The sequence below is a fragment of the Gymnogyps californianus genome, chromosome 11 (assembly GCF_018139145.2).
Source record: "Gymnogyps californianus isolate 813 chromosome 11, ASM1813914v2, whole genome shotgun sequence".
Classification (NCBI taxonomy): domain Eukaryota; kingdom Metazoa; phylum Chordata; class Aves; order Accipitriformes; family Cathartidae; genus Gymnogyps; species Gymnogyps californianus.
In genome coordinates this window covers 11,355,364-11,370,438 of record NC_059481.1, presented here as the reverse complement: position 1 = coordinate 11,370,438, position 15,075 = coordinate 11,355,364, and the positions used below count along the sequence as shown (strand labels likewise).

General features: G+C 37.6%; 1 long non-coding RNA gene across 3 annotated transcripts in view; it reads right to left on the bottom strand.

The window, feature by feature from the left end:
• The window catches only part of LOC127020667 (uncharacterized), a 67,727-nt gene extending 55,948 nt beyond the window's left edge, over positions 1–11,779 (bottom strand). For 2 of the 3 annotated variants that reach the window (XR_007767098.1, XR_007767099.1), the window contains exons 1-3: positions 11,717–11,779; positions 11,215–11,355; positions 10,759–10,832 (exon numbers count right to left, since the gene is read on the bottom strand). This is a non-coding gene — a long non-coding RNA (uncharacterized LOC127020667). Of the gene's footprint in view, positions 1–8,188; positions 9,149–10,758; positions 10,833–11,214; positions 11,356–11,716 lie in introns of those variants that run through there. The other variant, XR_007767100.1, reaches the window with a different exon arrangement.
• Between the last annotated feature and the right edge of the window lie 3,296 nt (positions 11,780–15,075).

Below are 15,075 nucleotides of genomic sequence, written 5' to 3'. Positions count from 1 at the left end.
AACAATGTTTCCTGAGCAGTTACCTACTGACAAGCAATTACATCCCATTGTGTAACAGCAAAAAGCTAGTGACTATTGCTGTATGAAAAGAAAGATATTAAGTTGGTTTTGTTGCAAGATTTTTAACGTGTCACACAAATCCATACATGCAATTACAGCCACAGTGTGGCCACATGATAACGTGATTAAAACTTTGATTAAAGGAATTAAAACAATCAAGCTTTATGGCGAGAGACACTGCAAGGAATGCCTTCATCAAATCTCCATTTCCATGTGTCGGGCAACCTTAGCACCAGAGCACTGCCAAGGCCATGCAGTTCTATAACATACTGACAGCACCTCCATTAAAATTAGGATCTCCAAACTGTGTTAAGCAGCAGCATCCATTTCTGTGGCAAGGAAATGAGATTTCCTTGGTGAGCTTTAGCACATACTCATATTCCTCTAGTGAGGATAATACATTACCTTCCAGAGACCAGGACTGGTGACGGGATGCATAAAGCTCTTGCCCTCCTTCTGCTTTGCAGGGGCTCACCTTCCACAACTTACAGACATGAATGTAATAATTAATTAGAGCATAATTCCTTCAACCCCATCTCCATTTTTTTTTGCTACTATGCTGAAAATGTACAGATCTCTACCATGTTACTACTCTGGCAATGGGCGAGAAGTTACTGCACTTACAAACTGAACTAACATCAACTACTTTGAAATCCTAGCCCTCTAAAGCTTAAATGGGCTTTCAGTTATGTAAATGAAGAACCGTAACAAGTTGATTCGTTAATTAATGCTTGCTCAGAGAAGAAAGTTACATATTTCTTTAAGTTCAGTACAGACCAAAATCAGTTGGAGAAAAATAGGGCACAGATAAAGATCTCTTGATGTTGAGACAAAAAAAATAGAAATTTATATTATTTTTAAAAGTACAAGGTCAATATAAAGAAATGTTTTAATAAACCTGAATCCCTTAACCTACAAGATAGAGAACACCGTTCAGCAAGTTTTATGAGCTGAAAAGCCAAAGGAGGCCATAGAATATATAATTGCTAATGTGCTTTCTGTGGGAGTGGAGAAGGAAAAAAAAGAAACCAAATCTTCTTTGAATGGGTATGTTGCTTCTGTCCATATATACTCTTGTTCAGAATTTACTTGCAAAAACAGATTTGTACAGTTGCCAGCAAAACAAAACCACACATGATACCTACCAGAGAAACACTGTATGTTCAGTCTGCTCTGCCAGCTAAGTTCATATTCAGAATCATTAAGTGCCTTGTAAAGTGAACAAAGCAAATATAATTCCTTAGTTTGGTCACACGCAGAAGAGCGCTATAATGACCTACATCAACGGTTGGCATTGCTGGTCAATAGTTGGTAGTGGCTTTAACTCGCTTTGTTACAGGTATCAGATTTAATAACCATCTCTTTGTTCTATAAATACACAGAAGAGCCCTGGAATTTCTACATCAGTCGTTAATGGAGCTAAGCCTGACGTGGATTATCACAGAAGAGAGAGAGTAGTCTTATTTTTCTTCTGCCACAAGCTTTGTGCAATCTTAACCCCCTCTTCTGAAACTGAAGGAACGTATTTCAGATATTGAAGATATTTCAACTTGCATCACACAGTGAATGCAAGACCTATACCTGTGGTAAGGTACCTAAAATAATTTTCAGGAGCAGAAAGAGCTCACTGCCTGGGGCTTTGATTGAGAGCAAGCCCATTTCCTGCAGTTTGCTCAAGAAACCTAAATACTTAAGGAAGATTAGCTATGCACAGAAAATTAAAATCCAAACATCTATATCATGCAACATAGTGTATATAGTCCTACACTTCCCTTTGGAGCTCAGCAAGCCCATAGCTATGTGTTGCCCTATGGAATGCTTTTAAAAAGTCATTCTACTCCCAAGTTCTTTTTTTTTTTTTTTTTTTTTTTAAAGAGAGTAATTCAGTGTCTTCCAGTTTTCATTTGAAGATAAACTTCAAAATGAAAATTGATCACAGAGCTTGTAAGACTGCCAAGATAAGTTTTCCTGAAAATTATTGCTTATTCATGGTTTCTCTCACTCCCTGTTAACTTAGGATGCTTATTCAAGTTTGGAGGATGGAGGTTAACAAATAATCTTCAGTGGCTCTCCTCAGCGTTTAAAGGTCATTGAGAATGTCTGATTGGAATGATTGTAACTGAGATTAGTCCTCAGCTGATGAGAAATAAAATGAAAAGGGCAAGTTCAGGAATATAAAGGAGACATGCCAGAGAGTATTTGCCTTGTTTCTACATAAAGCAGCACATACTCTCCTAGGCACTGATGTAGTGAATCTCTGAGAATTATTATGGTAAACAATAGCTTTTAGATCAGTTCTGCTCTCATTCACAACCTACATTCAAGACCAGGGTTTGTTCTGCTTCTTTTAAAAGTGGTTTCTTTAGAAATTTTAGAGTGGCTGCACATACAAACCTCTTGAAAAGAAAGATTTGTATGAGTAATTCCAGTCACCAACTTGGAAATTTCCCCCATGAGGAAATGAGAATACACGTCATATAATATATGACTACTATAGAGCCTGAACAACTAAATTGTTAATTTTGTTAATTTTTCTCTTGTTTCCATTTTTTGTGGGGCAGCAAATGTTCTGTCAGCCATTATCTTGAGAAAAATTGTAATTGATGGGTTCATTTTCATTTATGCCTAAGGAATTTCACATTATTGTAAGCTGGAAAATATTAGATAATTAACATTGGTGATAAAACTGCATTCATACCGATTACCCTGTTCCACATATATGCTTAATTGTCAACATTGCAATAGCTCTAACTGCAAATAGACATCATCCATTAGCCAATCAGACTGCTCAATGAGAAAAACAGACTTTTTAGCTGTTATATGGAGGCTGAGAAGAGCATAATTATCATTTAAATAGGCAGTTTTACTTTTCTTATCCACTTGGAATCCCCCCCAAAAATACTTGTCTTCACTATTTGGGGACAAAGAATCAACATTGTTTACAATAACACCGATACTGAAGTCTCCTAATGCACTGTCCATCCAGAACTGTCACAGTGTTTTGTAAAGATAGAAAAGAAATATATTGATTTCCATTTTTGGAAAGGAGGAAAAAAACACAGAGAGGAGAAACAATTTGCCAGGTGGCTGACAGTGTATATGTTGGGTTACTGGACAAACCTTACTAAGGAGAGCTGAAAGAGAGAAAACACACTCCCCAGATCCACATGCAAAAGAAATCTTTCCCACATAGGTCACATCTATTTCAAGCAGAATAGGGAGATGGGAGTCTCTCTACTGTACTGTTCCTTCTGCCTTGGATCCTAGTTACTAATATCAGAGAAAAAATAAGACTATAGAGCTCCCTGTGATCCCTTTGTGTGCAAATTTTCTGATTGGACTTGACATCCTTTTCTTCAATAAGGTGGGTGACAGAGGGAATCTTTTGGCAGAGAGGCTGACAAAAGAACTCCATCTTTGGTGCATGTTTCTACAGGCTCTCCCTCTGGTCAGTCTAACGCTGCCTAACTTTTGACAGCCCTTCTTCCTTCACTGTAGGAGCTCCTTCAAATCTCAGAAGCCTGATCTGACCCCAATGACCTGAACAGTCCCAACAGAAGCTGAATCAGTCTCCTAAGCACAAAGCATTTTCACCCCAGTGCATTCAGTCCTAGTCCCTCTACAGGTTCAGTTTAATGACAGAATTATATTCCAAGCTATTGAGCATTTGTGTTCACTCAGTCTAGTGTTTCAGCCTGCTCTATCTATCACCAGCGTTATTTCCCTGGATGGTTGTTTCATATTTTATTAGAAATGACAGCTCTATTATTAACAAGGAAAAAAAAAATACAGCACGAAAGAAAAATACAAGTACTAGCTTTAAGATCCAGGTGCTGAAGGATGTGAAAGTTTTATCTGGTGACACATAGGAAATGGCTGGATCTGTAAAATATTTTCTATTTGAATGACTTATTAAAACTGACACCGGTACAACAATTACTACCAATTATTTTGTCAGAGTGTCTATTCCACTCAAAGTGAGAAAGTTAGTAGCAAAAAAACATACCTAAAACCTAGAAGCAGCTAAAGACCATTTTACTAGGGGTCACTTGATTGCTCAAGAATTTGGTAAGGATCTAGGAAGAATTTTCTCTCCAGATTACTATTTCAAAACCATACCTGATATTAATCACAGAAATAAATACCAGCAGGTATTTTATGGTAGCTTGTATGACATTAGTTCACAGGCCAGATGTCCCTATCAAAAAATCACCGCTATAATTGTTACTTGTCAGCAGATTATACTACTTTCCAAGCCAAAAAGTAACCTTGTGGGAAACTGTACAGTGGGATAGAGCAGAAGCTCATTCTCCCAATCAGACTGCATATGTAATTAGTTTTTTTCTTTTTATTAGAAGTCATAAAAAGAGATTTACAATACATCTTCATTGTAAAGTTAACTCGAATGTAACCCTAACTCAGTTTACGTCTGCATGCAGAACTCACATTTTAGTTCAAGATCCTCAGATCAAAGTGGTGCAGAAAATCAAAGCTGCTCTGTGCAATGATGTGGTGAACATCTTTAGAGCATCATTAACCTCTTAATACCTCCCTCCTGTGCCCAGTACAGACATACAATAACCCCCCATCTACACCCTGCAGAATTAATCTCACAATTCAGTTTCCTACAGGATTTCCCAGGCTGGGATGTCTGATCCTAATATTTAATGATGTAGCATATGCACATCAGAATTAAACTACCTAGGATGCATCAGACTATTGCACTGGTGCTGTCCTGCCTCCTTGCATTAGCTCCAACAAATCATGGTACATCGGACTCTGAATAAATGCCTGGAAACCCTAGACAAATTAGAATAGTTCCTCATGTTCTGCTTGGACAAAATATCTGTGCAGAAATGATGAGGATGTCCAGCAAAACTAAAGACGTAGTAAACTTACCACACAGCAAAACTTACTTTTGTCATGAAATGGGCATAATCATACATATCAAATTACTGATACTGAAAGAGTTTCCCTTTGAGAAAGGTTCAGAATTCATCTTCATAATTCAGAAGAGTGCATTCACATGAGATATATTAGCATAACTATAGTAATACAGCCATAACAGAGTAATGCCAATGTTTCCTTATCTAGTTAGCTAACAAGTAAGCTGTGCTAATGGGTGAGAAAGTACTATTAAAATGTAGCAATTCAAATGTTATTTCATACACTGCCTTTTCTTACCTCAAAGTAGGCTAACACAAGAGAAGAAACTTAAAACAATTCACAACAGTTTTAACCTGAGTGATGACATATTTTGAGTCACTTTGTTTTTCCTTTCAGTGACAAACAACGTGCTATGTTTGGCAAGAAGGGGTATACTTCCATTTTAACTTTCCCAATTGCTTCCTAGATGCAAAGAATGGAGAAGGATCAGCCACCGTTACAAGCTGCGTGATTTTAATTTAATTTACCAAGGCTTCTTCCATATTTGTAAATATACTTATTAATTTCAGGCCTTCTGATAATACAGGGACTGTATTGGGGGTAAAAAAACCCAAACTCCTCTTATCCCATAGATGGGTTAATAAGCAGTGAAGCAAAAGGTTTATAACTATATGATCCACAGACTAATAAAGCCTTTGGTGCCAGAAGTTACATTTCATGCTTGGGTCAAGCCTGTTAAGTCTATTAAGGTCTCAGATGCCTCCTGTATGGACCACCAGGGCCCAAAAGAAATATCAAAAGCTACTGACCTCGGGCTACTTCTGTGTTTAATATACATCTTACAGATATATGAATCTGAGAGCAGTGCTGCCCCTGTAGGGGAGGGATGAAAAAAAAGCAAAGCCATTTCAAATTTGAACCAAACACAGAATAAAAAGTTACCTTATTTTGATATACAGGAACCTGAAGCAATACATTTTTATAACTCTCATTCACTGAATTTAAAGCCAGAAGAAACCATTAGATCATACAGGCTGACCTCACAGACCATTAAATCTCTCCCAGTTATTCCTGCACTGAGCCAAATAATAAGTATGTGATTAAAGCAAGATTTTCAGTCTTGCTTTGGAAATATCAATGGAGAATCCACCACGCCCCAATGCCTGTTCCAATGGTTAATAGCCCCCTCCCCCTTATATAATTTATATTTAGATCCAACCTGAATCTGCCTAGTTTCAGCTCTCAATCACTCATTGTTTCACTATTTTCTGCTGGATTAAAGCAATTTTTCACTCATGGAGAAATTATATAGTGTAACTAAGGTATCTCAAGATTAAATCTCTAATGGTATAGCATTTCGTCCATTCCTCAAATTGTTTTAACTGAAGAGAAAAAGATATGTTACAATAACCTTTGACTACCACCAGAACTGAGCACATTTTCTAATGCTGTTTGTAGAAAGTCATTCTATTTGCCTCTCTACCTAAAAACGGTGACAATGGAACAAGCTTTAATTATCTCCATTCTGACAAAAACAGGCAGCCAAAGATCATATTATATACGTATGCTTCTGAATTGTTACATATCCACTACACAAAATATTCAGTTATTTGAGCATTTGATTATGTCAACCTGTGCACATAATATTACATGTAGTGAATAGGAAGGTATGTGTTCCTCAGATGCTACAGACTAGCTGAAAGCAGTTTCATAAAGTCAAATAAGAAAGACAGTACTCAATCAGGAACAAGAAAAATAGAAAATAAGCTACAGCTAAGGAAAAACCCACAGAGGAGCAAAGGAAATGCTGGAGAGAAGGAAATAATCAAACCAAGGAACAAAACAAAAAAGCCTGAGAGCCGTTTTTAAGGACAGGGCTTGAGAAGGACACTAAATTAAGGCCACAATCTCTTTAGCATTCAACACTTCTGTTTGCTCTTGGGAATGTCCTCAAGACTGAAGATCAAACAAACAAGATTCCACAGGCACGCAATCAAAGCACAGATGTTTGCCTTGACCACAAAGCAACTACCGTGAGTGACATACTAATCTTTTAAAATGCCTCTGACACCAATCAAAAACATAATTTAACAGGTCCAGATTGTACTTTCATAAATATTACAATCTGAAAATTTTCATGAAAGAAGAGAAACAATGGAAACTTATTTCAAAGCAGAAAATCAGAATTGAGAAATGCATTGTTATGAAATTAAATATCAACCAGGTTTCATTCACATAGGCTGAGCTTGGAAGGCCTTAAAAAGCCCAGTGGCATTCTAGAGAAATAGATCTAAATTCTAGGATACAGGACAGTTGGGATCAGGTTGTTGCCACAGCTAAAGTAAACAGTCTGAATTAATTGCTTCTGGGAGACTCATCTAGATCATCTTCCAGCCTATTTAGAAACACCAACAACAACCCGCAAACTGCAAGTTTAAGTACGAATAAGAGTAACAGATAATGTTAGATGGAACATGACAATGCAACATCTAAACATAAACATACTTTTCAAAGAAATAAACTTATGCTTACAAAATCGGGAACAAGTTAACAGACCCTAGCAGCTGATCAATAGATCCAAAATTTCAGAACTTGCCTAAATGCATACTTTTCAAGCAAATATTATGCAAAAACAAGCCATTCCTACTCAGCAATGCAAAACTTGACAGGGCAGCAAACCTATCTATTTTTTTTAACTCACATCTGCATTTCCTTCTTCCCTTTATTTCAGGCTCTGCATTTGTACCATAACAGTCCTTCAGTGAGCAGTTTGATGTAACACCAAGTATTGTTACTGCTGCCATTCAAAAGCTCCCCACTGTACACCAACTGATAAATACTATCTAACGTTGCAAACATCTACATTCATTTGCATCATAACAGAACCACATTTTTCTAAAGAGAAAATGGTTATTTGGAGTTGGAGAGCAGAATGACAATAAAACTGGTAAACTTATTGGGATCTTTTCTAGGATTCCTTAAACCTGTAGCATAATTTTTATGTATATATATGGCTTTATCTAAGATTTTAACTACACTTGGAAATCTGCCATCATCCTGTTAAAATGAGTCTTCTAAAGCAAAGGGTGATAGCAGAAGAACTTATTGCTGATTGAATCTCCGATTAACCATTCTCCCAGCGGGTGCAGTTAGGAGCACTTCCGAGATATTCTTGTGCACATTAGGATTTCTCAGGCTTGAAAGTTCAATGCAAAAAGAAGTGGTATGTTCTCATGCCTCAACCCCTAATTTAGTTTGCATATGAATGCAAGTCGCCTGTTCGGAAATTTAAAGTAACAATCTAGTGACTAATGTATGCGAAAGAAATTGAAAGGACTAACTGACTCCCGTAGATCAGGATTTCAAAAGCATTTTTAAAAGACTGCAGCTAACAAAATCGAACCACATAGGCATTTGGCAAAAGCAACATTAGTCCAAGTTGCCGCTGTGCATCATCCTTAGGAAATACTACATATGCTGTGTATGCCAGGCATCCTGAAGCAGCCTCAGTCTTTGGCAGGCCTTGCAGTCTTTCCGGAGGATACAAACCACCAAGTATTTAGAAGCATTTATTTACCTTAAGTGTCTTGTTTATTGGTTGCTCAACTCAGGACATCTTGTAACTAATTTCCAGAAGTGCCTCAGACCTTATCTCGTGACGAATAGTCAAGCATTGCCTGTGACAGTGATTACAAAACCTCTCTGATCTTGCTAAGCTCCCTCAAAGGTAGTATACTGTTCAGCGTCACCCAGAGTGACATTCTTCTGTGAGAAGTCTGACAGAGACTTTGTGCTGGATATCAAGGCTTGATCTACATAGATTTTTGTCCTCCAAGAAGTTTTCTTAGGAATACAATTTCTCAGATTGTGAACAGAACTGCTCTTTCAGGTGTATTTGGAGCAAATAAACTTGCTTCCAGTTTGCAGCAGAACAGCTTTCTAATTTACTTCGGGTTAGGTCAGCCAGTTTGTCAAACAGGTTAAAGTCCCTGTGTCTGCTAAGTTTACTTTGGTGGAAAGACATTACAGAGCACAAGCACATAAAGTTTTGCAGGCAATTTTGAAGAGGCAGCAGAGGGCTGTGATGATCAGCCAGGTGCAATAACTTTCTTCTCCACATAGTTCTTTGAGTGCGCCACTGAAGATGGTTTGAGCTAATGAAGCTGGCACTGATTACAGCAGATTAAGGCACTTTCCCCACCTGTGCCATGAAAACAAACATATTCAACCACTTCAGGTAGACCTGGACAAAGATGCATTCCTGCAGCCTAATTGAAGAATAACTGTATCTGCACATCCTGCCATGACAGTTTGAATTTTTAACCACTGGACATTGTAATGTGATTTCTGCACCGTCCCACTTTTTCTGTGACTTCCCAGCTGGTCCTGTGCACTTGCTATGCTAGAAGAGTATAGACTCCCTCCCTGCTCCCTTACAGCATATACCCTCACACTGCAAGGCTCCTGTCCTCGTGTCTTTCCAGACAAGCTTGCCATAGGATGTTGACAGTACTGAATTTGAATACTGTCCTGATGAGTTGGATGAGTTGTTGATATTATTTGGAGAAGATGGATTTGCGACAGTACATTTAAATATAAGCTTTTAATAAAGAAAACAGTAATTGCATGCCTATAATTTCACTGATTACAGAACACAGCTTGCAGCTCTCTAAATTATAGTTTACAGAGATGGTATCCTGAATATTTTTAATCTCTGCTTCTTTCTAAGCATCCATTGGTATGACTTCTCCCTCCACAGCAGAACATGAATTTTACAGTACTGTTTTTGTATAATCTGAGAGAAACTGTCCTATAGTCTTGAACTAAACAGAAAATTATTTTTCATTAAAAGGCATGTTCTTAGGGTATATCGCTCTCTATGGGAGGCTCAGCCAGTTTCAGTCTGTCAGAGTCATATACTGTTCTACCATCTTTGATTTAGTCAGGTGGATCTCATGAATCTAATAAGTAAGTACCATACAAAAATATTTGGTGCCTTGCGACAGCGTAAGCAACAGTATTGCCCATGAATTATCCATTGTCTTACGAATTAAGAAGAAACTAGCAAAGACATCACTAACTGTGCATTTGGCCACATCAATAATGGAGTTAAAAACACAGTCAAGGAATCCAACCTGTATTTCCTTATTCAAAGCATGAAATACAGTACTGTTCTGAGGTTATTTAATGCATGCTGTTGATACAAATATTGTTCTACAAATTCATTTGCTCTATAAAGAGACAAGGCAGGAGTATTAAAAAGAAAGCCCTTGTCTTTTATTTGGAACTACAATGTACAAATCAAAGCAAACACTTTCTGAGTTCTGATAGTTACATTTTTTGTTTGTTTTTAAAATCGCATTCTTTCTTTGGATGGATGAAAGCCCTTTCCCTGCCTGGAAAGGCTTTTATCAGGAAATACAGACTAAATATTCCATGCTTCACTCATCACTTGTGGTAGCCAAATAAATTACAAAGCGACACCAATCCAAAGAGCTTGCAAAATATGAACGCTTTCGTAGAAATTCCCTGTCTCAAGGCAAAATTTATTTTTTCCTTCTCAGTTTAAATAATTACCATGATTACAGATTTCGGATGTTCTCCTAACCATAAAGCAATGCTACTACTGAAAGATGTGCTTGTCTTCCTTCTACCATTTATTCTGCCTCTGCATTGTTCCTTCTTTCCTCCCTTAAAAAAAACCAACAAAAAAAAACCCCGAAACCCCCAAAAAACCTTTATGTAACAAACCAAATCAAAATAAAAACCAGAAACTTTTCTATATGTGCCTTTCTTGAGGCACATACTCACTTTCAAATGTCCACAGGTTAGAGATAGCCAGCTTCTTCCCACCTGAAGATCCTGGATTGAGCTGCTTGCAGTGCCTTAAGAAGGGTAACACTTCAGTAAGTATCTTTTAATAAGTTTTCTGCCTTTTTTTTTTTTTAGGCAGTTCTCTTAACAGCTTCTACCTACTATTACAGACCCCTGCCAAGTGTACTAACTGCCACAGTGACCTTTTTTCCCTTGGAGAAAAAAAAAAAAAAAATTAATCAAGCCTACTAAGGAAAAATAGTTTATAGTGACAGATGTTTGTATTTGAACAGGAGACCATCTCCACTAAATGACTTCTTAGAGTTGTGCTATCATATTTTTGAGTTCTGACACAAAGACAGAAAAATAAAAAGCTTTTACTATCCAACACAAAACAGAAATACTACTCAGATTTTAAAACTACACTCATTTCTTAGTTATATGGGCAGATACCTGAAATGGTCATGCACACCAATTTATGGTAGAGGCTATTGGTCGTAGGAAGAGAGATGCTTTCTTACAGGTCCCAAGTCCTACGTTTTGGCTTCAGGCAGCCAGTCACATCTTCAGACTCATCATCTGGCTGAAGACCTTCTGGAGATTAGCAGGAGAGCTTTTACAAGGTACAGCACTTAGAACTTCTTCAACATCTTCTTTCAGTAGCAAATGAGAATTCATCATCCCTACTCTCTTCAGCAAGATCTCATCTTAAAGCCTGTTCTATCAGAGCTCCCTAGATAACAAAGTTCAATTAAGATTAGATGCATTGTTCCAATTTTAAGGCTCATTCAGTCTCTAGGCTCAATTCAGTCCTTGGTCTTTCCACTGAGAATCATTTTAGAGTTTTCAAATTATTTCATCAGAGTTTACTGAATACTTCCCCAAACTACACTCATGACAACATGTAAACCAAACAAGGATAAGATTTTAATAAAACATTCAAAAAAAAGCTTACATGCTGATAAATTACTCCATCCCAAGTAGTACCACATACCAGGAATACAATCAGACACATCCCTGCTGCTGTCTGTCTTTCCCAGGGCTCTCTTTGCTTCATATACAGAGGCAGAACCACTCCCACCACCCATCTGCTTATTAAACACACTCATTAACTCAGCATCTGTAGCTTGTTAACACAGCTCCTGCTACAACAGCAAAGCAGGTTCTTGTTCTAAACTATCCAAGATTTTAACTTCCTCACTCATTCAATCATTGGCTTAAGACAATGATCCAGGCAGAAGAAATATCAACAGACATAGAAAATTCCATGGTGTCACTTACTAAAGCAGCTGATCTGCAACGTTTCAGGAATATCTTGAAGATACAAAACACATTGGTACAATGACCTACTCTTCTTATACTGTTTATGACTTTTAAAATTTGAGTTTGTTTTTTTTTAATAAAAAAGTGTATGTTTACCCAAACAGATGTTTTTCAGTGAACCAAGTTGTTACACAAACTTTTCTTTTTAAAATGACTATTTAATTTCACCCCAAACTATAAATATTTATAAGTTATTTTGATAAATTTAAATATTAAAATAAAAACAATAATAAATGTTGAAATACATTCTGAGAAAAAACAAGTAATGAACAAAATAAGAGCTATGTTTTGAAAGTGTCAAAAAAGTTATGTTATCAGAACTTTTTTGCACGACTCTTTTTGGACTGAAGCACCAAACAAATTAATCTGAATTTTTAGTAAAAAGATCAGCCAAAAATACATATGTGGTCATTTCTATGATACAGAGCAGGTATCTTATAACAGAAAAACAGACTGAATGACTTCACACATCTTCTGTGATATTGAAGTAATTATGTTGTGCATTAACATGCTTTCCACCTGCACTTCTGTCATAGTTTAACCCCAGCTGGCAACTAAGCACCACACAGCTACTCGCTCACTCCCCCCGCCCGGGTGGGATGAGGGAGAGAATCGGAAGAGTGAAAGTGAGAAAACTCGTGGGTTGAGATAAAGACAGTTTAATAAGTAAAGCAAAAGCCACGCACGCAAGCAAAGCAAAACAAGGAATTCATTTACCGCTTCCCATTGGCAGGCAGGCGTTCAGCCATCTCCAGGAAAGCAGGCCTCCATCACACCTAACGGTGACTTGGGAAGACAAACACCATCACTACAAACATGTCCCCCCCTTCCTTCTTCTTCCCCCAGCTTTATATGCTGAGCATGACCTCCTATGGTATGGAACATCCCTTTGGTCAGCTGGGGTCAGCTGTCCCGGCTGTGTCCCCTCCCAACTTCTTGTGCACCCCCAGCCTCCTCGCTGGTGGGGTGGGGTGAGAAGCAGAAAAGGCCTTGACTCTGTGTAAGCACTGCTCAGCAATAACGAAAACATCCCTGTGTTATCAACAATTTCCAGCACAAATCCAAAACAGCACTATACCAGCTACTGTGAAGAAAATTAACTCTATCCCAGCCAAAACCAGCACAACTTCTTTCTGTTGATGCAATCTCAAAACAAAATTCAAACACAGGCTACATTTCTGGGGAGAAGTAAAGGTTGACAGAGGCACTGGCATTCCGCATACTATTTGCTTTTGTCAGGGAGATGGGTTCATTCAGCTCTTGGTGTCTACATATCATTCATATTAGTGCTAATGAGCGCTAGAAGCACCTCTGGAGAAGGAAGTAGCTCTTTTACTTTCGTTAGTTTATGAGATTTTAAAGAAAAGCATTAGACTTTTTCATTAATCAAATACTTAAAGAGGTGTGCACAAATATTTTTAATAGGTTATTTTATGGTTTTACACTTTTGTTAACAAATAGCTCAATATGTGCTAATACACAATGGTAATCTGCTTGTGGCTGGTAGTGAATTGTATCTATGGAATTTCAAACAACATCTACTTACATGTAAATAATTAAATTATGCATAAGAAAATTACAGCTAATATACTGAGACTCTACTCAAACCTTTAGACGAATAGCGTTTTCTGATAGTGAAATCTATGAAACCAAGTAATACTAATTAAATTGACTACTTATAAGTCTTTAAAAGGAGGAAGGAGTCAAGTGAATTTAAAACATATTTTACTATATGCACATTTATCTCCGAAACATTTATATAGTCTGTATGGCCTTGCCAAAAACTTGATTTGCTTTTATGTCCCTTACTGACATTTATCACTCAGGCCATCCCAGCTATGTGTTTTGAGATATCTACCACAGAATTGTTTATTCAGTTGGGAAGGCCAAATACTGTGTTAAAATCAGTTGGACAGTACCTCAGCTATTCATATGGATACCACATGGTGGAAGCAGCTCAGTATATCTGAACACCTTCCCAGGAAGTTGTACATTTTCTTTGCCCATTTGTTTTTTTCCTCCAGCACATTGACCATTTCCAGATAGTGCCTTTGGAGATATCTCAACACCTAAAACAGAGAAAAGCTGAGACATGGCCTCATGCTCCCATCACAGTCTGGCTCATAGTCCCTGTCAGCCAGAAAGCTCCACAAGGGTCAAGAATTGTTGTTGACACCTCTGTGCAGCCCCTTACTCAGAACTTTGCTTAAAGCTGACAGCTCCAGTTGGGCAAACAAAAAATATTTCATAGACAAAAATCCTGTCAAAGGCAATGTTAGTTGCCTGCAGCAGGTTAAGATATTTAGAGTGACAATTAAGTAAGTATGAGATAAAGATCACCAGTAAAAGAAAAATGAAGTAACATATATGTGAAATGTAAGAAACATTCACTGCAGCCTTACGACTGAAAGGAACAGGCATGTCTTGGGCAGCACAGAGTTAGAGGAGGTTGATTTAAATGGGGGATCACAAGAAGTCTAATACAATAATAAAAGAATAGTATAATGTGATACGAAATAGCTGCACTTCAGAAAATGCACCACATTTCACCAAGTTTACTTACAGCAGTTAAATCACAGATACCTCTCAATGTGCACTCTTAATATGTTTCAATGCTCTGCAAAAATCTTTGTACCAGAACAAGTTAGCAGCCACTGACCTGTGTGGAAACCCCAAGCCAGTAGCTCAGAACCTCCTTCAGTTCAGCAGCATCTCCTGTTCCTCATTTCCTTCCTTATTTACTAACATGGCATACGCATGAAAAAAACACGCAGGTCTGATTTGGTTACTCTTTTTTATGCAAAACTCCAGAATACCCTAAAGAGAGCAAAGATAGGAATGTGCTCCTGCTGGGAATGTTTTATAACTATGAACCTTTCTGTTTCCCCATCTCTTTCTATATTATTACACGCAGTTTTGAACTGCTTAATTGCTGTGCTGAATAGGAAAAAGTGAGTGATTGCATGTAAATATCAGGCTTGATAGTAAGTG